Source organism: Parus major, chromosome Z (assembly GCF_001522545.3).
Source record: "Parus major isolate Abel chromosome Z, Parus_major1.1, whole genome shotgun sequence".
NCBI classification, from domain to species: Eukaryota; Metazoa; Chordata; class Aves; order Passeriformes; family Paridae; genus Parus; species Parus major.
Window position 1 is genome coordinate 57,809,685 of NC_031799.1, and position 25,741 is coordinate 57,835,425.

Here is a 25,741-nt window from a genome sequence, read left to right on the forward strand (position 1 = left end):
TAGCTCTTTAGCCACTTGTTCCCTCCTGCCTTTCTTTCTTGCATTATCAGATGTTTTAATAAACAATAGGTCAAATCCAGGGATTTTCTTTTAAGCATTGTGTTAGGTTTTCTCTTAGGGAAACTAGTGTCTGTTTCAAAAGCTGGAATTGGACTTTCTCCATTTTGTATTTTGAGAAGAGTGGACAACATTGCTGGTGTAATGTGTGCTTCATTTTCACCCCACTTTTCTATTTCTTCACTATAACTTATTTCTCAGGTGAATTTTGAATCTTCCTTCCTGAATGCAGCTTTTAATGCCTTTGCTCTTTGAATCCAATCCACCATCAATGAATACCGGATTAATCATACTGAAACCAACAGTGCCATGATGATTTGGAATAGGTGGTGTCATGATTCTGTCTGGGATAGAGTTAATTTTCTTAGTGTCTGGTACAATGCTGGTGTTGGATTTCATACAAGAATATTGTTGATAACATACTGATGTTTTGGTTGTTGCTAAGTAGTGCTCACCTTAAGTCACAATCTTTTCACTTTCCCAGGCCTGCCAGTGAAGAAATGAACAAAAAGCTGGGAAGAAATATGGCCAGAAGAGCTGGATTTGCCATAGGGATATTTCACACCACGGAATCTCATGTTCAAGGTGCAAACTGGAGGGAGTTGGCCAGGAGCTGCTGATCACTTCTTGAAGATATCCTGAGCATTGGTTAATGGGTGGTGAGCAATTTTATTGTGCATCACTCTTTTCTCTTGAGGTTTTTTTTTGTCTCCCTCTCCCTTTCCCTCTCTCCCCACCTTTTATGTATTAATTTAATTGAATTTTAAAAAATTGTTATTATTACTGTGGTTCTTATTACATTATTATTATTATTATTATTATTGCTATTATTATTATTGCTATTATTATTATTGTTGTTATTATTATTATTATTATTATTATTATTATTATTATTACCACCACCATCTTCTTATTTTTTCCTGCCAATTAATAAGATATTTTTATCTCAATCCACCGTTTGTGGACACAAGTTTCTTCTGTGGTTTTCCTGCAAGCCAATGTATGCAATATGCTTCTGGAGAGTCTTTTCCACTCTCTGCTCTTCACTCTCTAATCTTGCTGTGCTCATATGTATCTCACCTATGGGTCTTGTCTACAAAACATTATCGTAATGTTATCGTGTCATAAGGGGTCCATATTTTAGCACCTTTGGCTTGGGGAAAGAATTCATGATTGCAACTGTTGTCTTGCATTCATGCTTTAAGCTTAATTTGGTTTTAACGTCTAAAATGTAGATACAGTTGACTCTATTTTGCTCTTCAATACAGGAGAAGCAGTTCTTTTATGTGTGCTAATCCTTTCTTCAGTGTTTCATGGATGTGCTTGAGTGTCTCCATCACAGGCTTGGTCAGGAATACAAGAGCCTAAATATTTGAGGAAGAGATGCCTCCTTTCTTTTAATTAGTGCCCACCATACTGCTATCTCTGCTGGTGTGTTGGTCTCTGCACGGATGCACACTCTATGTGACTCTTCCAGGTCAGGGAGGAGTTTCTCCCTGGCTCAGTTTATTCACTGCCTCACCCAAGTGCAGGTTCTCACTGGTTTGACAGTGAGTCTTTCTCCAGCCACCTGGGAAGAGAACAGCTGTGTGCACAACATGCCACCCCTGGTGCCAGCTGTATTGCCTTCTGGCCAGAGAAGGACTGGATAAATGCCAAGTAGTTTTAACTTTTAATAAGACAAACCTGTGGCCTGTGGGTTCAATACAGGGCTCAGAGCTGGAGAGTTTTTTGCCCTCGGGACCCTGTCCTGCTTGCTCAAATATATGTTTTTGATTTCTCACTTTAGCAGCTGTTTGTACCTGGAGGGATGTTAAAAAGCCCTTGCTACAGATGATATCTTGAAATGGCTATTGAATTGCAGTAAATAATAGTAAATGGAGGTAATATTTTTGGAAAATTTGTACATAGCCAAATCTTCACTGACAGAAATGAACATGTGTTTAGGAAAAGAGAGCCAAAATTTTATTTTAAAGGTGAAGAAAGTGACATTTTATCTATATTCATGATATACACACACTATTGATATATTGTCTATCCCCAATTTGCTTTTTGTTATAATATTTAGCAAGGAAAATTTACTTGCCTAGAATATTTTTTTGAGAGTGTGACTCTGGCACTCTCCTGTGCCTTTGAGGTTTAAAAATACTGCAGAACTCCACCTGGGTACCTCAGGCTGATCTTGCACTTGCCATTCACTTATTTGACAAAACATCAATATCAGATCGCATTAGGATCTGAATACTAAGATACAGTCCTTCTAGTAAATGTCTTGATTCTTATTTTTATTGAAACTAAGATGTGGGAAATATTCTGGTGCATAGTTTATACAGGATTTGGGGAAGCAATCATCTGTACAGTTATGAGCAGTAACTGTATCACTGATTGAAATAAGCAGCGAAGTGAGCTGCTTAAGTGACCTCCTTTAAAGCAGAGGCAGAAGTGTCACAGCATAACAGGTACACACTCCCCTGGGGCATGGTAGTCTTGGTAGAAATCCTCTTTTGCCTGATTCAGCAGGGTTGGCTTCAAGGTGTCACACATCATTAGTGACTGCCTTAAGTGGTATATGAAGAACTCCAGAGCAAGACTTTCCAAATATCTCACGGCAAGGCCATTCCATGAGGATAGGTCAAACAGACATTAGAAGTATAATTGCAAACTAGTTTTTTCAGTTCTCATGGAAGAGTCTTACTGGCTACAGAGTTATTTTTTTAGTCTCATTTCTAGCAGGTGTGTAACACTTCAGCAGGAGAAACTGAAATGAGTTATTTGCTGAGCACTGTAAATTAGGTTTATAATCTTACTTTTCTGCAAAAATAATGTAAGGAAAGTTCTTTGCTTTGGTAGCGACTTGAAGGACTTGGTTTCTTTATTTTCCATATTAGTTCTGAAGTTCAGTGTTGCAGGGTTACTCCCTCCTTCTCTGCTTTTATAAATGTTGTCTTTTACTTCTATTAAAAATACTCTGAAACAAAAATTCTCTTTTACTTAACTCTTCTATATTTCTGAAAAAAAAATCAAGCCCATTTGAATTAAAAATATTTAAGTCACTTAAGACAATTAATGCCTTCACACAATTAATTGAAGGCATACATATTGATGTGCATCAGTGCTTGATTTTTACCATATTTTACTCATACAAGTGCAATATATTTTGAATTGTGTAGCTACAAAATTTTTGTTTGTATTTGCTAAGTGTTCGGCCTATAAGCAACATGTGTTGTCATAAATAGAACAAGATTAATGACTTAGAAATAAAGAATGTAACTGCTTCTGTACATCCATGTGAAAATGAGAAAATCTGAAAAAAGAAAATAATGTAACATTTCAGCATCTTTGCAGTATGGCTGTCAGTTGAAGAATTTTATACCTTGTTGCAGTGCACAGAAAAGAGTGAAATCTTGCTAGTTTTGTTGGCTTTACTGCATCTCTTTTTTTTTGCCTGCAGATACCTGGGTGACAAGAATCTTCTCTGTCTACACTTTAAGGTAGCTCTAAATTCAATAAAAATGCAAGGAGAACATAAATTCTTTAATCTTACATATGGTATCTCTTCACAGAAGTGAGAAAAAGCAAGTTAACCAATGAATCATTGCAGATTTTTACAGGAAAATGGCATTTGAGGCAAACAGATATTTTCTAAAGACTTCTATGAAAACTGTTTCTTGTAAGAAATACGTCTAATGAGCTAGGAAATGGAGTGAGACATGTCATGAGAATAATTGCAAGGAATTCTAGTGGACTTATTTGCTGCTATTTCATGCTACCCTGTTTCCCAATCTAAACTTGGTCACTGATTTCATATTTACTTTTGAAAATATTGTCCTACATAAGACCTATAAACTGGCATATGCAATGTGTCTAGATGCACTTCAAAATATTGGGATAATTTTTGTTTGTCAGAAAAAACGTTCCTGTATAATGTGCTGAATTAACCTAGTGATTTCTGAGTGTCTCTTCCTTTTTTCTTCTTTTTGCCTTTCTCTTTGCCATGTGCTAAGTCCATCTCTGTTGTCACAAAGTTTAGTCATGGAGTTATTTAGCATGCTATGCCAAATTAGTCCCTCATAAGCTGAGATCCTGCTGATATCCAGTTCTTCATCAGTTTCCGGTGCTGTCCTTGTTAAGGTAATTGCCAGGCTGGACCACACGTGGAAAGGATGACATACTCTCATAGAAATGCCAGAACAGCAGTTTAGTACTGATTGAATTTGTCCTGTTTGGTGTGTTCCTGACTGCTCCTATCAGAACTGATAATAATTACTGAGAGTAAGACTTAAAGCTGACTGAAATAGTGCCTAGGTCAGGACAGGGTTGCCTGTAGTAGGCAACCTGTAGATTGTTGCTGAGGTGGATTTGAAATAAGACATTTCTGAATATTACCAGGAAGTGAAACCTTCTCAGGGGAGAAAGAGAAGTCCTTTCTTTCAGGTTATGTTGATTCATCTGGTCAGTTTTCATCACAATGCTGAAGCCTTAGAGGATTCTAAGAGATTTCTCACTGCCTTGCAGCAGCAAACTAAGAGGTTTCTTCCTTCAGCTCTCTCCTCTGTCCTCTTCCAGAGACCATCACTTTCAGGCTAAAATCATAAAGAATACTAGAACATCGGTAATCATAGATTGCTTGGAAAAGGGAAAACCATGGGTTTTAACCTAGGAAGTCTTTGGTGCAGCAAGGGTCTAACTGCAGTTATTTTCAGAGTGGCCAAGTGGTTTTTTTGTTTTTGTTTTTGTTTTTGTTTTTTTTTTTTGTGAGATATAGTTTCATTAAGGTGAAAAGAGCAAAAAAAATATTTAGACATTGGCATCCTTATCTCTTACCATAGCTATGTGGCCTTTCTGGCAGCTGTTTCGGGATGATATGTTGAGGGTGCAAAGGGAATTTCAGGTGCAATGATTTAGGTGGGATGAGAGTTTATTTCCCCTCTTGTCACAGAGGAAAGCTCAGGATAGTTTCTTTTTGCACAGTTTTACTCCACTAATTCCCTTGAAAACCATGCTTGCAGACCTGACTTTGTGCTTAACCAATACCAGCAGAAAGCTGTGTCCCCTTCCAGAGTGATGGATGTGCTATAGCAGGATTAGCTGAGGTGAGAGAGTGGTGTCCTCCTGCACACCAACACCTCTTCTACAGTATAGCTTTTTCATACTTACTTCCCCTTTTATTCTTACAGTTAGTTAATTTTAGGCTAAGTGGTGAGTATTTTTAACCTTTTTTTTATTCAGAGAAATTAACGGCCAATAACATAAGAAAGTAATGCATCTAGTTGAAATAAAATAATCCTAATCTAATCAAAACCCTAGTAACATAGAGATTAATCCTAGGGTGTTTATCTAGTTGAATTGGTGAAAGGTATTTGTGCACAACAGAACTCACTAAAAGGAATGCAAAAGTCCCTGGACCATTCGTTGTATCACTTCTAGGGGCTGTTATCCTGACCTAGCATCTTGAGAATGTTTTTATTAAAGATTTTGTGGACTTCAAGCATAAGGTGTACCTAATCCATGAAGGGCCTGCAGAGGGTATATAATGAGACAGACCTTTTTTCACCCCATTTGCCATTAACACATGACTGTGAATCTGATCAAAATTATACTTGCTGAAAAACACAGTTTCATTCTTCAGCTTTTTTTTTTTTAATTCCAGTACTCACCTACTTATAACAAGAGGAACAAAGTTTTTTGTGCCATTAGAATTTAAAGTCTGGTAATAGCTGGAAATAAGTTGGTACTTACAGGAAAAAAAAAAAAAAAAGAAAAAAAGAAAAAAAAAAAAGAAGATTGCCTAGGCTGATGAGAAATGCAGTGGGTGAAAATGTAGTCACCCATATTTAGCTCTAATCCTGCTGGCTGATTCCTTAAAAATCCAGCAACGGCATAGATAGCAAGAGCCCCACAGTGTAGGACTAGTTCTTCTGAGAGCTCTGGAAGCTGTAGCAGGGCTGTCAGAGATCCCCGGATTCCATCCTTACTCACTCTGAGTCTACACCTCACTGTTACAAAGGCTGCATCATGTATGAGCTGTTGTTTCTTTCCAGAATTTTTCCACAATCTTACAAAATCTTCTCTACACATATTCCATAAACCTGAATTCACAACAGTTTCATTCATCCACCCCCAAGACTGTCCATGTAAGGGAATATCCCTATCCAGAATATGGATATGTTGGACTGAAGTCATTAGCTCTTGATCTGAGAGCAGGAATTTATAGATTTGCAGGTATATGCTTGATTGAGTAATGCTCTAGGAAATGCAGGCTCTGCATGAGTCACTCAGAGCACGCCACTTGTAAGAAGGAAAATATGGAACAAAGGATGTGTTGCATATTTGTAATACTCAACAAAGGATGTGTAACCCTAAAAAGGGTTAATTTGACCTTGTAACATTTGGTGGGTTATACTTTTCTTTTTTTTTTTTCCCCCATCTGCTGCCTCCAAAAGAAGCCTTATTTTTAACCATAAGTCTTCATTTTTCCAGGAGTGTATTTTGGTGCTTCATGAACTACACTGTTTATAATATTTGCTGTACTTCCATTGTTTTTCCTAACGTTCCAAAAACATTCTGAATTGTTTGAGCACAGGTTTTGCAAGCTGCAGCTATTTAAAGATTAGGTGTTTTCAGAAAACAATTCAGCATTTGTTGGAGGCTACATGCTTTTGAAGGTCTGGCTCTTCCCTTTCCCAGCCCATTGTTTTGAGTAATTCTGCTGTCTTCTTACATGCAGTATGAATTCTGGACTTTCTGACTATGCTTGGGATGAAACTTTAACTTTATGAATATTACATGCATGACATGATGGCTTTGAAATACTGCTATCACAACCAAAATCCTACTGTGCGTGGCACTGCTTAGACACAGAGAAGCAGATCCAAACAAGGAACACATGAGGGATTTTTAATGCTATGTGTTGGAATTAACACAGCATGTGCCAGATAATGCAAACATTAGGCAGGTTCCATTCCTGTAGAAAAGACTAAAAATTCTGTAAGTTTCCAGAAGCAGTTACTATTTTGCTGAATGCTAGCAAGTATCATTCTGTGGCACTGAATGGCTTCTGAGAATGTGATGGCCCAATTGAAAGTATCGGAATGTGTAATTCTGCAAAGGTGCTGTGAACATCAAATCAGAGTATTCATGGACAGATATCAGACATAAAGAAGAATGGAGATGTCCACAAATATAAAGATAAACCTTACTTACAGATTTCAGCATTAAAAATACTGGATTTTTTGTTTCTCATTTGAAAAAGATCAGATCTGTCCATTTCTCACTGACTTTGGTCTTTCACTCACTTCAGAGCCAGAAAAAGGGACAACCTATGTACTAATCCTGTACAAAAATCGGGAATACAACATTTACTTGGAAAATTGTCTGAAGTAAGTTCACACTACAGGTCTTGTATATTGACAGATATTGATAATTGGTTTTGAGCAGCTGTTTTGAGCAGCAGTTCAGTTTTACTGAAGCACACTGCAACTTTCCACTGCTTTACAGAACATAACAGGAACAGGCTGAGCCTGCCGTTAAAGGGATAGGAGTGAAGTTACCCCCAGCAATTGCACCCATTCAGCTGCTTCCTGCTCCCTGAATCCCTGCTGTTACAGATGCAGGTTCTCTGCACTGGTTTTATCTGGAATCACATTCATTTTCTTCCCAGGGTCTGCTGTGGGCTGTGTTTTGGATTTGTGCCGAACACCATGTTGAAAACACAAGGAAGGTTTTGTTATTGCTGAGCAGTTTTTACACAATGCCAGTGGCCTTTGCTGCTCCTCACATTGTCCCTTCAGCCAGGAGGCTGGGGGTGGACAAGGAGCTTTGGGAACACAGCTGGGACTGATCCTAGCTGAACAGAGAGATATTCCAGAAGGCATCATGCTCAGCATGGAGAGCTGAGGGGAGGAGAAGGAAGGGGTCTATGTTCAAAGGCAGCGTTTGTCTTCCCAAGTTCCTGTTACCAGAGCCCTGCTTTCCTGGTGATGACTGAGCATCTGCCTATCCCTACAAAGTGATGAATTAATCCCTTGCCTTGCCTTGCTTGTGCACACAGCTTTTGATGTATTTATTTAACTGTTTTTATCACAGCCCATGATTTTTTTCACTTTCACCTCTCCAATTCTGTCCCCACCAGTCCTGTTGTCATGGAGGGAATGAGTGGGTTGGGGATGAGTTGTCAGGTGTGGTGAAATCAGATAACCTCTGAACTTGGCCCACAGGCAAAGCTTCATAAATCTCTTCAGGGTCTCCCTCAGTACCTAAACAGGTGCTCTGAAAGGCTCTAGGCCACAGTGGAAAAGACTTTCCTCAGACATTAAAAAGGGATTATAGAATTGCTTGAGGGAGTGGTGAGCACAAAGCTGCATCTGGAGGTCTCTCTCCACAGGAAGCCATAGACTGGGATGAAGAGCTTGAGGATTTGGAATTTATGGAAAGCTGTTCATTTTATTTTACATATTTTATAACCTCTTTCTGAAAATTGATTCCCTTAGACTGCTTTGTGATGTTGTGTCAGAGTAGTCTGGGTATCATGAAATGCTAAAGTGTTTAGCTTCTAGGCTATTCAACACATTCAACTTTTGTTATCTTCATTTTTGAGGTAAGGCTAACAGGATCAAAATTGGAGAGTATTACAAATAGATTCTTGGTCAATCAAGACTATAAGCCAAAATGTGAGGCAACATCCACCACTTCACAGAACAAACAAACAAACCCAAAAAACCTAAAAACAAACAAAAAAAGATAAACTCCAATATAAATTGGACAGTTTTTTTCCCATTGGATCTATTTGTCCCACAGTTTGATGATAACCTGTAGTGCTGACCTCTGCAGCAAATTAAAGCTGCAGTTATCTTTATGTAACACTGCTACTATTCCTAATTTTGGAAAGTGATTGCAGAGAAGCTGACACGGAAGAGTTTATACAAAAATTGTGATCTTCTGATTAAAACTAGAATAACTTCCATACATGGAGAGGGAATAAATTAACATTCGGACACTTCACTGCCCATATCTGACAGCTGTCAATTAATAATGTGTTTCCCTCCTGAGCTGTACTGTGTAATGATTCAAATCTGGGTAAAACACTAGATAGCAATATTGGAGCACAGTTGTGTAAAAAACAAAAAAACCCAAAACCCATAGAAACTACAACAAACAATCATACAAAGAGCCCCAGAAACAACAACAAAAAAACCCAACCAACAAAAAATCAACAAACCAAAAAATAAACCTTCAAGAAGAATCCCTAACATACAAATTTCTGATGGTTTTTATTATAGGACTAGATACTTCCATGCAGTTATCAGTAGATAAGAACATGCTCAAGAATACACCATACTGCACTTAAGGGAATCAGAAAAGGGTGAATGCTAACCATTTCCAAGATATAATTTCCATTTTTAAAAAAAGCTTTTTGTGTGCAGCTTTCACAATAGTAATGTGTTTATTTTTTTCAGTGTTCTTTAGACATTCCCCAGCTATGAGCATTGCCAAAAAGACAGAGGCTGCAAAAGAGAAAGAGAAAAAATTGGGGAAGGTTTTTGTGTTCAGTCACAGGATCTGTCAAAGCAAATACATGTTGGAGACAGGCATACATGACTGCTCTTCGTCCCATAACTTCTTTTACTGTAGTAGTCAAATTTAGTCTCGGGGATATTTTATGTATAAATGCAGATAGGAACAAAGGCAGTAAAACTGACCCTTTTTGACAGCTAGTGATGGCACAGAAGCTGACTGAGAGGAGTTTTTGTTTAAGCAGTCAGCAGCCTCTTAAAACAGCTAAGTTAACATTTTTGTACTCAGCTAGGATGACTCCTGTTAGAAGCTGAAAATGGAACATAACATAATCCATTATAGATGGACGTTGGAGAAGAGTTGTTCTCAGCATAGATATACTTTGTACCAAGCAATCTTAGGAGGCTCCTACATCCAGAGGGATGACTGACTCTGCAGAAGACAGGCACTGAGACTGTGGCAGCATAACAGAAGTATTAACTGGAAGGTATCACATTAACCTCATTTTCCAAAAGGGCATAAAAGATAAGGTCAAATAAGGAAAAATGACAAGTGAGAAGAAATCTGAAATGAGCAAAGGTTCAAAAGATGGAATGAAAGACAGCTTCAGTTTACAATTAAATACTCTTTTTCAAAGAAAACCAAAATGAGACAGTAGTCAGATCTGCCAGTCTTTCAACTCAGAACTTTGTTCCTGGAAAGATATTCTCTTTATGGAGGGGAGATGCGGATCTTCTACCACAATGGGTTATAGGACCCCAGGTGTGCACTCTTCTTGCTGGAACAGCACCTCAGGTCTCTCTCTCAAGCCCTTAATACACTGTATCATACAAAGAGTTTACAGGTTGCTCTGAGGAAATTAAATGAGGAGCAAAGGGAATTTTGTCAAACTTTTTCCATACACATATTGCCAAGGCAGCTGCAATTGTAAGCAAGAGAAAAAGCAGAAGTAGAAATACCATTCTCTTTCCTGCCACAAGTTTTACTTTTTGTCTCCCCAGTCCTTATCCCAATGTTGGATGTGGGGCAAAGGAGGATTTTGATGTTCCTAGCAGTGGATATTTTTGATCTCAAACAGATAAGGTAACAGAAATAGCCTAAAGCTGCCAGTTTATAGAACAATGGGCTGAAACAATGAGACACATTATGCGTTGTCTAGTGATGGTCATCCCATTAATGCAGGAGCCAGCAGAAGCTTGGATGGTTTTTTTAAGATCTACAGCCTTTTCTCAAGAAGAGAGGGAGCTGCTGTTGCAGGCAGCCATTTGGGACTGCAATGGATATTTACTCTGAAGCAAGAATGTTATCCAGAACATTTCAAAATTAGCATGTTTTAAAGAAAGTTATGGGATCTGATCCAAAAGATCAAGAAATAACTTGTTAACAGAAAGGTTAGATTAATCTCATTTTGGGTGCTTAGTGTTGTGTTGACTGAGAGCACAGATTTAGCCTGTTTATCAAGGCAGGATAAAAATAGGTGTTAGTTCACACAAATGAATCTTTTTAGAATGAAAAAGTTTTAGTGTAGAGGAAGAAAATCTAAAAACTGTATATGTGATCTTCCTCAAACTGCAGGAACTCATGCACTCCATGCTGAAGTGCCAAAACCAAACTCTTCCCTCTTACCTTTTTATCTCTGTATCAATCTTGTCACAAAGATATCTGTAGATTAATGAGTGTCTGTCTACTAGGGTACTTACAGAGTTAAGGCTGCGGGCAAGGGAAACAAGCTTTGTATAAAAATATTGGTTTATCTCCTAGATAATTTCTAGATGCACTAAACTAGTCATGAGCCAGTCACTTCTACGTAAGCTAAGAAAAGACTTTATATTTGGCTCTTCTGGCTATTCCTGATGCTCTACAGAGAAGGAGAATGATTAACATTTTGTATTATCAAGTCCAAATGCTGCTAGTTGATGGTACCTGGCTGCTTTCCTCCTCCAAAGGTGTCAGAGGCATTGTAATCAGTTTACTGCTGACAAATTTCTTTAATTGATCAAAGTAGATCTTGGTGGTGGGACAGAAATTATTTCTTATGCCAAATTTTGAAAACCTTCCATTAGAAAGCAAAGAGTGTCAGCTGCTCCATTATCCATATACAGGCAGATGCAGAAACTCTTGTAATTATTATCTGTTCTAGTCAAGCTGGAACCACGAGGCTTGAAGTTCAAGAGTTTGAAAATCTTACATGTTTTCTTGGAATGGAAATTGGTTAAGCTAGGAGAAGGTTTCTCTCATGCTGGCCCCAACTTGTTTAATTTTCACCATGGAACTCTGATGGGCTCCTATGGAGAAATACTCAACGATAAAGCTCAGCAAGGAGACATGTCTATGTGAGCAGTTGTTCATCAGAAGAAGCCTGGAGGGACACAGGAGCAGGGACAATGAGGGAGCTTGGGGTACTGCACTGAGAGAGGCAGGAAACAAAGGATGGAGCAGCACTGAGGTGTTGTGGCCATGCTCTGTTTAATACAATGGGAACTAAGCCAAAGGAAGGGCCCAGCTGGTGCCTGAAACCTGAACTTTTCTTTATTAACATTGCTTTTCCAACCCAGTGGCATTCACTACCCTGTCATATGTTAATGAAGGAAAACCTGCACATGCTTCACAGATGTGACTAAAATCACTCAAACTCCACCTGATCATGGAATGGCAATGGTTGGAACTTTGTCTTTTATGACTCTTTCTGATGACTTGTGCCTCTGACAGCGTCAGAGAACACCCAAGTGAAACTAAGCTTAATAAAGGGTGAAGTTAAAGCTCAGTGAACAGAGTTTAGTCATTGGCCTCAGTATATTTAGTTCTAACAGAGTAAGTGCATTTAACAACAGCAATTCTGAACCTGCATAATCTGTCGCTTCAGTTAACCATTCTACTCATGAATCAGCAATTGTGCAAGTCTTTACTGAATGAAACCAGACTTGCAGTGCCAAATTGGTTATAATCAGAAATGAAGCCCAGCCGTGCGCAGCCACTTTGATCTCTGAGTACCAGCTGGAATGCAGTTTGGTTTATTTTCTGCCAAATTTCATCCTCTAATGCAACAGGAAAAAAAAAAAAAAAAGTGTAGTCAGCAGGATTGCCATGGATGAGCTGCTGCAAAAATACAATTGTGCATAATTCTGAGAGAGAATAGAATAGGCCCAAAAATTTTTGGAAAATTAGTATAAAGTGGTATATTATGTAGAAAATTATAGAAGTGTGTAAAAAGTTAAAAAATATAATGACAAAACGAATATTTGCACAGTATTAGAGAACTTATTTTGTGCCCAAAAGAAAATAAAAGTGTATTGTCTCCCCGCAAAATTCCAGATTTAGAATATACTGCTTTGAAACCCAAAAATAAAGTTTTGAAAATGTTATTGGCTTTTGAAAGAGACTACTAAGAAAAGTTCAATACATGAGTAGATCTCCTCACGACTGAAACCCAAAACCTAAAAACAAAGAATAAGGAACTTGAAAAGGTATTGTCTGCAGCTAAAAACTGAGAAAAACAGCAGCAGGAAAAATTAAGCCTCCTACTGAACCTGTTGCCATTCTTGGTTTAACTAAAGAAAGGCAAAAAGTGGAAAACTCTGCAGACCCCAACATATGGCATGGAGACATCTGGCATGGTGGTGATAACAATGAGATGGAGGAGAGTTCTGATTGTCCCAGTACCCATCATTTTCATCCTTATGAGGCTGAAGGAAGCTTTTGTAAACTCTGTTGTTGACACAAGAGCACAGATGCTGTAATTACTATAAATCAGCGGACGACCTAAATATAAAGGCTGGTCACCAAAAAGTGAAAACTGCAGGAATTGATAGAATTCTAAAGAATGCCTCACAGCAAATATGTTCTAATGGCTCCCTGTTGATAGGAAATTAACCAGTGCTGAAATATTGCTTAGTGCCACTAAAACCTGTATTTTAGGGTATGATTTCATTTATGACAAAACATGGAAATTCCTCAATGGTCAGTCTGTAATTTTGCTGGACAAGGTGGAGGAGAAAAAGCATATTTCTATCTGGAACAACTAATGTAAGATATGGGATCTTAATTAACGAGTCCACTAAATTTCATCCAACATAAGTCACATTCTACCTTGAATATTTAGTATACCAGTTTGTTGTCAAGAACACATGCTTAGCACCTTCACTACATTTCCTAAGCACTCCTTAACTATGAAAACCTTCTAACCATTCCCTGGGTATTTTCTACCAGAGTCAGCCATTTGACCAAAAACGAAGTAGAATTTTAGTTCTGCTTTATTCCAATGAAGAGTTTCAGACTCAGTCACACACATGAGGAAGAAGGATATTGGTGTTTTGCAGATGTTGCATAATCCAATATCAAATGACTCAAAGACCCAGTTAGCATTAAACTGATTTATTCCAGGCACTCAGTCATGTTTCCAGAAGTATTAGTACACAATACTCGCTCAGACCGCTATCAGTTCTTGATGTTCCTCTGACGTTACTAGCTTTCTGGCCTGTGTTTGCCTCTGGATCTGCATCCATGCATACAGTGGCAACTGATTTAGTGGTCTTTGCTTGTTCTCAACACCCTCTCCATAACTTTCCATCACTTCTGTTTCAGGAACCTTTGCTTCCATGGCTGGCAGATGCTGTTATCTTCTCTGCATCAAAGACAATATGGATACAAAAAAAGTGGAATATTAATATATGCAATTGGTCAGAATGACTCACAGTTCCATACATTTCTAGGTCCATTACATCTTTTTCTTTGGATAGTATTTCAGAACTGCACATTTTTACCCATCAGCTTTCCATCAATGCCTGGTGTGAAATGTTCTATTGAATTAGTTTTCCATTAAAATGCACTGCAAGAGATCAATTCATGGATACCAATATTTGCCCAAGGTAGTACATTTGAGCATAGAAATATATCCAGACTCAATGGAAGCACTGAAGCTGAAATCAACAAGGTAAATTTTAAATATTTGTGCATCCTTCTATTTTACTTGGTGCTTATTAGTGCAGGCTGTTCAGCACAGGGACAATTTTCTGAAGTGTGAATTTAACTGAACTGCAGTTCCAGGAGGGATGCTTCCATCAACCCAAGATTCAGTGTATCAACAGGATTCCTGGAGTATTTGATGAAAAGTCTATGCAGTAAGAGTCACCCCTACCCTTTCTATAACTATACCTCTTTGTTTTCATTTGAATTGTCTGTTGTGTGTTTCAATCTTCTGCCTAAAGTTAGAGAGTGGCTTAATGGAAGCAATAATTCCAAATGAGAGACAGAAAATTTGTTTTCCTTTTGTAGCCCTGACACATATTGGCAGCATGCTGTACAAAAAAAAGAAAAAAAGGGATTTTGTACCCTGATTTCTGCTCTTCTCTACCCAAAACTGAATTAATCTTGAGACTACCCTCTCTGTTGTAAGAAGTTTGAGACAAATTAAATCAGGCCTTATTGATGATTGATTCAGGCAAGCTTAACAGAATTTATATTGCCCAGTAGAGATAGATATTGATTGCTGCATGTTTCTCCAGGAACTTATGGATAACAAGGAGAGGAGAGAAAGACTGTCTCCCATGATACTATTGCTCAAAGATACATGGTAATTTAAAAAAAAACTGTTGAAAGATAAAACTGATGCAGCAGGTCGCTGATATATTCACCCTTTTTTAATCAGCAATGTCCACCTTAAAAAAACTTCCCTCCTGCTCAGTAGACAACAAGGTGAAGACAGAGAAGGGGTAACCAGAGAAATGTTTCTAAACTTGTTGCCATTGGAAATTCACTTTATAAGCTGTTTGTGTTTCTTTACCACAGTACCTTCAAAGTCATTGAAGGAGAATAAAGTGAGCCAGTAAAGGCCCTATCTGTGTTCTCACATAGCCCTCAGCAAAGGAACAGTACCTGCAAAATCTGTCACAGAACATTTTAAGATGGATCTACAGCTTGTGCTGTTTCCAGAAGGAATCCATCTCTTGCAGCTGGTAGGAGGAAATTAATGTGACACAGAGCAAGGGGCTCTGCTGTTTGTAAGTGTCAGGCATGACTGGACCATGCCATGTAAAAATTTAGGAAAGAGACACCCACTTGCTTTCCAGATTATCCACAGATTACTGGGACCAGGGCTGACTAGACTTCTCACTTCTTAGTCTAAAATTTATCTGTCTTCCCAGTCCTTGCAGAGCCTTTGTGATACAGAGTCACAGATAATCTTATAAAGTAACCAATTTGACACACTTCATCTGCTAATTTTCAATATGAACTTTCACAACCACAGGTTCACAGTGTGGTTTAGACTAAATCTGGGAACAATGATGGTCACAGACTCACAAATAGTGAAGTTTATTGATATAACAGGATAGGATCCAGAAATTACTATTCATGAGCACACTGGTTACCATGGAGTAAAGTTTACCTGATAGGCATCCTTTGGGGACAGATGGGTACAGCCTGTCAGCTATCCCAGGACAGGAGGGTGACACACCTCCTCTCTGAAGTTACAGTTATGTTATTTCCTTTGTGGGTGAGGAAAAGGTAAAGTTGATGCCATTTTGTGATGGGGGTTTGAGTGACTTCAGTCATACAGGTTTTACTTCATTAGCATATGCAGATGTGAAAAGTTCTATGTATTTTCAAGTCAATGAAACAAAATTCAGCTTTTGGTGACTGGTTGGGCCCCTCCTTGGCTTAGCTCCCATTGGTTGCATTGCTTTAAAGAGAGCATGGCCACAACACCTTCATGCCACTGCATCCTTTGTTTCCTGCCTCTCTCAGGGCAGCACACCAAGCTCCCTCAGTGTCCCTCCTCCTGTGTCCCTGCAGACTTCTTGTTTCTGGTGAATTACTACCCACACAGACACTTCTTGCTTAGCTTTGTTTTTCAGTTTTTCTCCACAGAGTGAAGTGGCACATGTACTTTCTCTGCCCCAAACTGACAGCACTTAATAGCTATTCTTGAGAAGGAGGTTTTTGACAGACTTGGCTAGAGGCATCCTTCTGCCAGCTGAAGATCACAGCTTCTTTACTGTATGTGGAGCACATTTGTGTTGGTCAAAATGGGATTTTTATTCTTGACATATTCAAGAACAGGAAAGGCTGAAGAAGATGAAAGTGACAAGAACAATTGCCACTTCTATCTATCCCAGTTATGGTGAAATACTGTACTTACAGCTGTTAGTATGTCTCTTGCTATCTTGACTTTTAGTGTTATTTACTGACTCTGGTACACTCTCTATCTTCTAGTCATTCCTGAGATTTAATTCCTCTAAGACTCATCCTGAAACAAAAAGTTACAGTTTTAACTAAAGCATTTTGTAGCTGCTTTCTCATACTTGGACCTCCCATGTTTTATTTTCCCAACCAGATCAGTTAAGAACTAAGAGGCTCTAAAATCTTCAGTTTGCACATGTAGAAGTCTTTATGGCTCAGATATTACAGGTAATGATGGGTCTTATATATCTTTACAACATAGCAGTCATAAAACTAGAAGTCATCACAGTATTCAAGATGAGCTTTTAATTGTGCTTGTAACTCTCTGAAAATTCCTCACTAGCTAGCCAGCATGTTGTTCAGGTCAAACATAAAATTTGTGTTTGCTAGCTGGGAGAACAGAGATAGATTAGGACTAAGGTTGCTGTGTTTTGTTTTGTTTCTCCTACCTAGATTTAAAATAAAAGAAAGCTGAAAGGCTTTAATTAGAGGTTTATGTACTTATCTGTACAGGTAATGTCCCAGTGGATAATACTGAAGTCCTATAGATCTCAGTAACCTCTTTTTTCTCTGCTACTGCTAAGTAACCCTTTTCATATTTCCTCTAGAGCACCATAGGGAGACCACACCATATTCCTGGCAGGTCAGAACAAGCTTATGTCTTCATCCTGAGAATACTGCTTATCAAAGTCTTTTTCTTTTCTTTTCTTTTCTTTTTTTTTTTTTTTTTTAAACCTCAGCACTTACACCACTTGCTGTGTTGCCAATCCTGTTTTAGTAGCCCCAGATTAACAATTTTTAAGCAGACCTAAATTCCTACACCTCTCTAGAATACTTAGGTATTCATAAAAATGTACACAAACCTACCCTTAACATAGCCAGGTGAGTTTTTAATTAACTGGGACCAAATTATCTCCCTTTTCTCTTAATGGCTTCTTAAAGAATGACTTTCTGAATAGTGAGAGAACTTTCTGAGAGGCTATTAAAGACAAACTTCATAAAAAGACTGATGTTTTCAAAGCCTAAATATTCCTTCTGCTGAACTGCAGTGTTCTTACATTGTTTTGCCTTTTAAACTTTCCAGTACTATGGCTTAGCTTTTACAGCTCCTCATTTAGTGTGAAAGTGAAGGACATTTCCAGTGTAACTGAGTCTAACATTATGAATTTCCCAGAGGTATTTGTGTGGGTACCATTAACAGATGGCTATTTGAGACTGAAGCACTTCAGTAACCCAGCTGATCTTGGGAAAATAAATACAGGAGGCAGGATAGAATGCTTTCTAGCTATGCCCACCCCAGGTGTCATTCTGTCACCTGCATCAGCTGTACTTGTGCCCTTGGCTAATAGAAGTCACCTTGTGTTTAATTTCTAAATGTCTTTACCATGAGAAAATTTGTTTGGCTGTTGGAAGTGGGCCCTGTGAAGTGGGAGGTCAGGTTTAGAAAGTGCCACTTTCTCAAAAGCACAGGAAAATTTCTCAAAAGCACACAAAAACTACTCAGTAAGGTGAACACTCAGTAAGCAGGAAAGCAAGTGCTTTACTTCCAGAAAGTTATTGGGTTAAAATTTTTGCCAGCTCAGACTTATTTTTTGTCAATTTAAAAGAACTTTTTTCCTGTGGCAATTACTTAAATCCTTGTTGCATACAAGCCTAGCTGAAAACCAACAAACAAAAAGACTATAATATGTTAGAACACACAAACATGCCTGAAACAGGACAGTGAGAAAGAACTTTGACTGATCACAATTATGTACATTAACTACTAGGAAAACTTAGTATTTTTACAAACACCTTGTTTCCTTCTATCCTTTTAGTCTTTTCCTGTACTCTTACTTAAGTTTCCTTCACATAGCCTACGCAGAGTAAAGTAGATTAGCTCATCTTATACATCAGACTATTGGAGTCTTCACAGGGAATTGTAATCAAGACAGACAGCACACATAAAAACCTCAGAAAGCATCAGATGGTTGCAAAATACACTGAATTTTACCACTGTTCTTCTTTCCTTCTGAAACAAGATGATTTGTTTGTGAGCAGGTGCATCTGTTTCAGAATCTCCTTCTACTTCTGGTACATTCTTTTCTTTTCCTATATCATAGAGTAATTGAGGTGGGAAGGCAGCTCTGAGATCATCTGCTCAAACCCCACAAACCAGACAGAGGAGGAGCAGATTTGTCAGAGTCGTGTCTTGCTGGGTTTTGAACATCTTCAAGGATGGAAACTCTACAGACCCTTTTCCAGTGTTTTTCTACTCCCTGTAATAAAAGTGTAGTTTTCTTTTTTTTTCCTTAAAATTTGAAAAAGGAATTTTCTGTATTTCAGTTTGTGTTTATGATAGAAAAACATTGATGAAAGCAGAAATGGGTATACTCTAAGTGCAATAATTAGAATATTTTTTGTTAAATTAATGAAAAGAAGGCCACAAAACTTTTCTTCACATGAGTTTGATTGGCTTGCAGTTACTTATGCACAATGCTACTTTGGAGACAGGCATTACTCACTTACCAGGTATTTAGAAGCATCTGGTTGAAAAAGCAAATTCCTGAGAGTCAGGTGGACTCTCAGGAATTTGAATTAAAACTATGACTTGTTCAGTGTGTAAGCACAAGCTTTTAGATAGGAAAATATTTATCTTATCAGTTCTTAAGTTTTTATATTGAACTTCTATGATTCTCATGTTTTTTGGTTGTCCCCTTTTTCTCCAGAATAAGGAGTAGTCATTTAAATATTTTTTTTTTCATTCTTATGGCTTTTTTTCCTTTTCCAGTTTCTTTCTTTTCCTTTTCTTCTCTCTTATGATTCTCTGGAGAAGTTTGAACAGCCTATATTTGAAAGGCAGCTTTCATCACGTAATAGAATTCAAGAGTTTGAGGTGTTTTGTGGAAAAATATATTTTGCTTTTCCCTCTCCACAGGATTAGGAAAGGAGTACCATGCTACTCTCCTTTGTCTAGAAAATGAGAACTGCACAGGCCTGTGTCCTGCTGCATCTTCACGGGGAGCTGGAAACAGCCAACAGCAGGTAGGGGATTGTTTTCTGCAGCTGATGTGCAGGCAGATAATCAATCCTTGACTTCCTCAATCCTCCCTGTTTACAGGAAAAAAAGAGGATATAAACTGCTTTCAGGGCAAACAGTGGTATTTGCTTCCTGAAGACCATGGCCACAGGTGTGTGCCTCTGTGAGGTTCTCTGGAGTCCCACCAGGGGTGTCTGCTGTGGTCCCCCCCGCTCCCCTCTTTAGAGAAGTCACTCAGGTTCTCACTGCTCACTGTCCATTGTAGAACGCTTGCAAATTGCAGTATTTTTGAGACCTCTGTCTGTCTTTGTGGATGGGTTACAAGGGAGGCTGCAGAAAGTCAGCTTCATTTTCACAGCAGAATTTTTCCTAGGACTAGGAATTACAGAATTACAACTGCATGCAGTTCATCAGCTCGAAAAGGATATAGGTCCTTGTTCTCATAACTGTGTTTCTGTGTAGCCACAAGTCTTAACTACGTAAGTATCTATTTTTTATTTTTTTTTTTTCATTCCTCCTGTGCTGAGCCCACACAGGCACTGGGTGGGGTGCCAATCTCCTCACAGGGATCTGCAGAAGTGAACAGGCCTTCTGGACACCAATGATACACCAATTTTGCTTCCTAAAATCTCTTTCTGTGCCCCTTTTCATACAAGAGTACTCTGTTTTCTTCTGACTGGGTATTCTCACATGAATTTAGTAATGAGACTGGTGTAAAAGGTGCTTTCCTTCTTAAATCTCAGTAGGGGATACTTTGCACCTCCTTTACTCCATGTCCTGCATACTTCTAATCAAAGTCACACGTTTGAAAACGTTTTTAAAAAGAAAATTGGAAATGTGCCTGTATTTCCTATTTTGAGTATTTGGAAGTCTTGTGTTTTGACAATCTACTAAGACACTATAGCTTGCCTAGCTAGAACTATGATAATCCTGTTTTTTGTTTAATCCTAGAAAACAGTGACTGATACCTATCAACATAGCATTTCACATTGATCTAAGCTGTCTGACATTTCTGAGGCATGAACAAAAATAACTGCTTTAAAATCTGTTTGGTTAACATGTTCCTAAATTATTTTAATAAAATAGGTTTGATAACTTTCCTGTAGAACTGTTAACTATTATTGTACTTCAAGTGACTGGCTCCTTTTAATGGTCTGAGCCTCTTTTGATATCTCTAGCCTAAAACCTTAAAACTGTTTTATACTGTGCAAATTTTCCTTCCTTGGGGTAAATATTGCATAAGTTTACTCCTAGTTTGAAAAAGATTTATTTTAAAGGTAAATATCTTTAAGTAAGCTTGAATGTAATCAAGTAATTAAGTAAAAAATTACTTAAACATGTAATCTTGAATGTCTGTGCTACATAATAGCTGGCAGATTTGCTTCAAAGTTGCCTTAAGTTGGTGAAGAACTGATGAAGAATAACATGAGCTGGGCCCTGTGCTTGTCTTGCACCTGGCTCAGGCAAGGCTTGAAGGCTGAAAGATATTTGGAGTGAAGCGAGTCCTCTCAGCTGATGTTGTTTCAATGAGGCACAGGACAACATCTGTATTTTTGCACCAGCCACTGGCCTGACTCCCCCTTCACTGTGAGAAACAAGCCTTGTTATAAATCTGGTTTGTTAAGGAGATAACGAAAACACTCTGTTGAAGGTCAGAGAGCCTCTACTGCTGCCTCAGAGGGTGGAGGAGGACCCAAGTGTTTATTTTACCTTTTGTATCAACTATAAATTCTGACCAAAACCAACTGAGGCTCTCATTTACATATTAGTTTTCACCCCCCTAAGAATGCAAATGAATTAAAAAAGAAAACATGCCTTACACGTATGACCACGGTCACCAACAGCCCACCCTATAACAGGCGACCGTTCCACCCCTTTGGGAAGGGCAAAAATTATAGTATAAAAGAAGAGGGGTGTTGGTGACAAAAAGGGAGAGGGGGAAACATCTCTGCTCACTTGGGATCGATCCACGGGTTCTGTCTCTTCTCCTCTTTTCCTGAAGGGCCACCTTTGGGTAAGTTTTGCATTTCCAGCTGTGCTGGAGGAGATCTGGGAATGTTTATATATCCGTGTCTATAAATATATCATATTATATTATATTATATTATATTATATTATATTATATTATATTATATTATATTATATTATATTATATTATATTATATTATATTATATTATATTATNTTATATTATATTATATTATATTATATTATATTATATTATATTATATTATATTATATTAATCTACCTATCTTTATATACCTGTATCTATAGATATATTTTATATACATATGTATATATATACATATATAAACATATATATACACATATATACACATATATAAACATGCACACTGACACATATATATATATGTATAAAATATTATATACATATATTATCTATATCCCTCTAATAGATCTCCATTACTCCACCCCAGCATTCTGTAGCTATTCCACCTCTCACTGGTAGCTCTGAACCTGCACTCTGTTGCTTCAATGAACTAATCCATGAGTTTTTTGTGAAATTCATGTGAATTCACACAAAGGTTCGTGATGCTGGGTTGTGCAGGTTCTTCATTAACTCAGCCATGGCATCAGAAGCTGGTAAACTGCACTGTTTGTGAGTCTGTGATCACAATAGTTCCTATGGAATATGACCTGGCTGATAGTGCCAAATCGGCTGAAAAGAGAAACGAAGCCCCGTTGCTCCCAGTCCCTCTGATCACTGAGGACCAGCTGGAACAGAGGGTTCCTGGGTTTTTTCCCTGCCAAAGTTCTACACCCTTATCAGAACACTAGTTTCAAAAAACGAGAGAAACATACCTTTTGAGTGATGCAGAACGCAGAACAACCCTTTTGTCCATTGTACTCCCTACCTTTAAATACAGCTTTAGTTAGTCTCCAGCTTGGAGTAGTTTCTTCTGTTGCAGGACATTTCAGATACAGAGATTTTGCTTATAAATATCAGTTATTGAAATTACAAGTTCTGTTGCAAAAACTTTGAGCAAACATCTTTTAAGCTCCACTTAAATTTCCTTTGAAACTGTGCAAGCCTGGCATGCTTTGAATCATTTGAGTTTTACTCGAATCATGAAATGTGTCTGTGTACAAAGGGGAATTCTGTCGCTTGAAAGAAGCTGGGTCTGTGAGAGAACTCCATATCCATCGTGATGTGAAGTTTTCATTTTCCTTAAGTTGCATATAGTACTGAATTTTCAAGGGAGTAGAATATACAGCTCACACTAAAATTTGATATGCCTCTGCTCTCAGACAAAACCTTTTGCATACATACTTGCCTAATAGGTAACATTTTTGTCCAGTGACAACTAAGTTGCAGTTTCCTAAAAGAAACTGATGAAGGTCACACACAAAAAATTTGAGAAGCTACTGAAAAGAACTTTGTGCAGAGATTTGCAGGAAAGCGGACAAAAATGGGAGAAAAAAACCTCAAAAATCTTTCCCATAAGAAGGGACTGGCAATACTTTATTCCATGTTTGTGAGCTGCAGAATATTGGCAGTAGGGATTAAAGTGTTCATTGTCAGCCGGGAGGGCTTACAGACAAGAAGCATTGCTTAAAATTTAGAAGTTGGAAGATTGGTAGAGAGGTGCATGAAATTCTCCCTTGGCCCCTAAATATGTGCTGTCCGAAGTGAACAGATATTATTTACAGGAGTCCTTGAAAAGTGACAGTGTCAGTTAAAATACAACTTTGAGGGATTTTTATGATAGTGGGAAAGTGGTTATACTTTGCCTAGTTATGTACAATTTTGTGATACCATGCTGTAAATTTCAGATGACAGAATACCTAAAATATCCAAAGACTGCAAGTACCTACCTGTTATTAAGGAGAGTACTTTTATAGTCTGACTACTCCACTTGCCTATTACAGAAGGATAAAATCATGCTGATTAGAAGAATCTGATTTCTATTAAGCTATTCTATTTCCCAATACACTGTGAGTTGGCACCATGATATGAAACAAAATGCCAATTTTTACTGCAATGCTGTTTATACTTTAATCATGTTCTAATAAATAGCATAACTAACAGTCACACTCAGAAGGTCATTCTATCAACAAGAGAGCTTATTCTGTTTGAAGAAAATAATAATATTAATTTACATTTTTAACCAAGACTGTAGACCCTGCATGCTATACCATTATGAAAAAAACCAGGGCTGGATTTACTTACTGAAGGAGGGTGGGGGGAAGTAAGGAGTTCAAATAATAAATCACAATAAATCACATTGCACTGCAAAACTATCAAAGTTTTCTGTACTGTCTGGTTCAGATGAGAGTATCAGTTTCCAGTCACAGAGATAACTGGTGAAACCACCAAAGGGTCCTTACTGGAGCATGCAAGTTAAATGATAAAAGTGCAGCAGTTCCCTTCTTCTCCTGCGAGTTGCAGTATGAGAGGGCATGAGGAAGGATTTCTCCCTAGGCATTAGCACAGGCACCCTTAGATGTCATTGTGCTGAAAGAACAGGCAGTGATACCTAATGTAGATATTTTCTGAGCACCTGGCTGGTCTCAAAGGAAAATGTTCCTTTGGTTCTCACACTGATCTGCCTTTGTCCTTCTTCCTTGATTACTTCAGGGATCAGGTGTGTGTCTTTATTTGCTTGGGCTTAATTCTAGGTTCTGCATGATGTTACAGACATGAACTGGTTTTGCCTTGCACTTTCTTTTTATCTCAAACAGGTGCTGTTTCTAAACTCTAGGCATGCAGCTTCTTAAACTCAACCAAGCACTTTTTTCCCTCCCTTTAGATTTGCCAAGAAAACAGGAGTGTCCAAAATTATCTTGTGAAGTGCCTTCAACTCCAGTAAACAGGCTGAATGAGAAGTGAAAAGTGTGTGTGTGTGGAGCTGGTAGCACTCAAACAGACTAGCTGTGCAAAAGCAGGGCTGGGCTGTTCCAGTTCTGTGGATGAGCTTGCAAGAGATGTGTTCTAAAAAAAACAAACCCAAAACAAGCAAAAAAACCCCAAAAAGCAAAAACCAAAACAAACAAAAAACCCAAACCCACACCAAAAACCAACTCAACAAACAAAAAACAAACAAACAAAAAAGAAAAGCTGGAACATGGGGTAGGGAGAATTTGTGTTTATGTATCTTCTTTTTCTTCCCATAGCATTTAATTCAGAGGTAAGGCTGCCCAGCTATTATTCAAGAGACATAGAACTGAAGTAAGTGTTAATCTCTCCCTCTTACATTTTTTTCCCCCATAAAATTGCTTGTTGCTTGATTCATTGTAGATAATTTTCTTGCCTTATGAAGGATTCCCAAATTTTTTATGCTTCTAGAATCTAAGTACACAGCTGCAGAAACGGAAGTGTTTTGTGCTGGTATTTCCATCAGAAATTATCTGTAGAATTTTCAGGTCACTGGAAATTTAAAAGAAAATATTTTCGTTTCAAACAGGAAGGAAGTTGTATCCAGAAAAAAAGTTCCTGTAGAAGTGCATTTCTGAGATTAAGGAGTCCTCCCTCTTACAGAATTCAGGTGAGACAAAAGGTAAAATGAAAATATGTTCAGTGACAATAAATTAAATCCTACTTTGGTTTAAAGTTTTTTGGATGTGCAGAATGTTAAAAAACAGGTTGGTATATTCAGCAGATGCACTGCTATATGTAAGCCACAAGGCAGATAAGAAGATGATGATGTAGTAACAACTTGTACAAGTGACATTAGAATTTGAATAATAATGAGAACTCTGCAGTGTTTTCACTCCATATCATTCTGTGCAGTACCTTTAAGCTCTCCTGATGAACTCTTTACCTGCTCTGAATACTTTGGGAAACTTGGTGTTCTGGGCCATCAAAATATTTGGAAAATATGTGTGGGAAAAAACCCAAACAAAACCAAAACCAACTTAAAAAAAAAACCCCACCAAACCAAACCAAACCAAACCAAACCAAACCAAACCAAACCAAACCAAACCAAACCAAACCAAACCAAACCAAACCAAACC

The 25,741-nt window shown here is 38.0% G+C and overlaps 1 protein-coding gene across 6 annotated transcripts in view; it reads left to right on the plus strand.

Annotated features, from left to right (window-relative positions):
* The first annotated feature begins 32 nt into the window (after nucleotides 1-32).
* The window catches only part of LOC107198422, an 88,992-nt gene continuing 63,283 nt past the window's right edge, over nucleotides 33-25,741 (plus strand). The window contains exons 1-4 of one of the 6 annotated variants that reach the window (XM_033511313.1): nucleotides 33-258; nucleotides 542-716; nucleotides 19,664-19,770; nucleotides 25,192-25,272. The gene's annotated coding sequence lies outside the window, so the exon portion shown is untranslated. Of the gene's footprint in view, nucleotides 259-541; nucleotides 717-19,663; nucleotides 19,771-20,093; nucleotides 21,780-24,814; nucleotides 24,957-25,191; nucleotides 25,285-25,741 lie in introns of those variants that run through there. The other 5 variants (XM_015615450.2, XM_015615451.2, XM_015615449.2 and 2 more) reach the window with 5 other exon arrangements.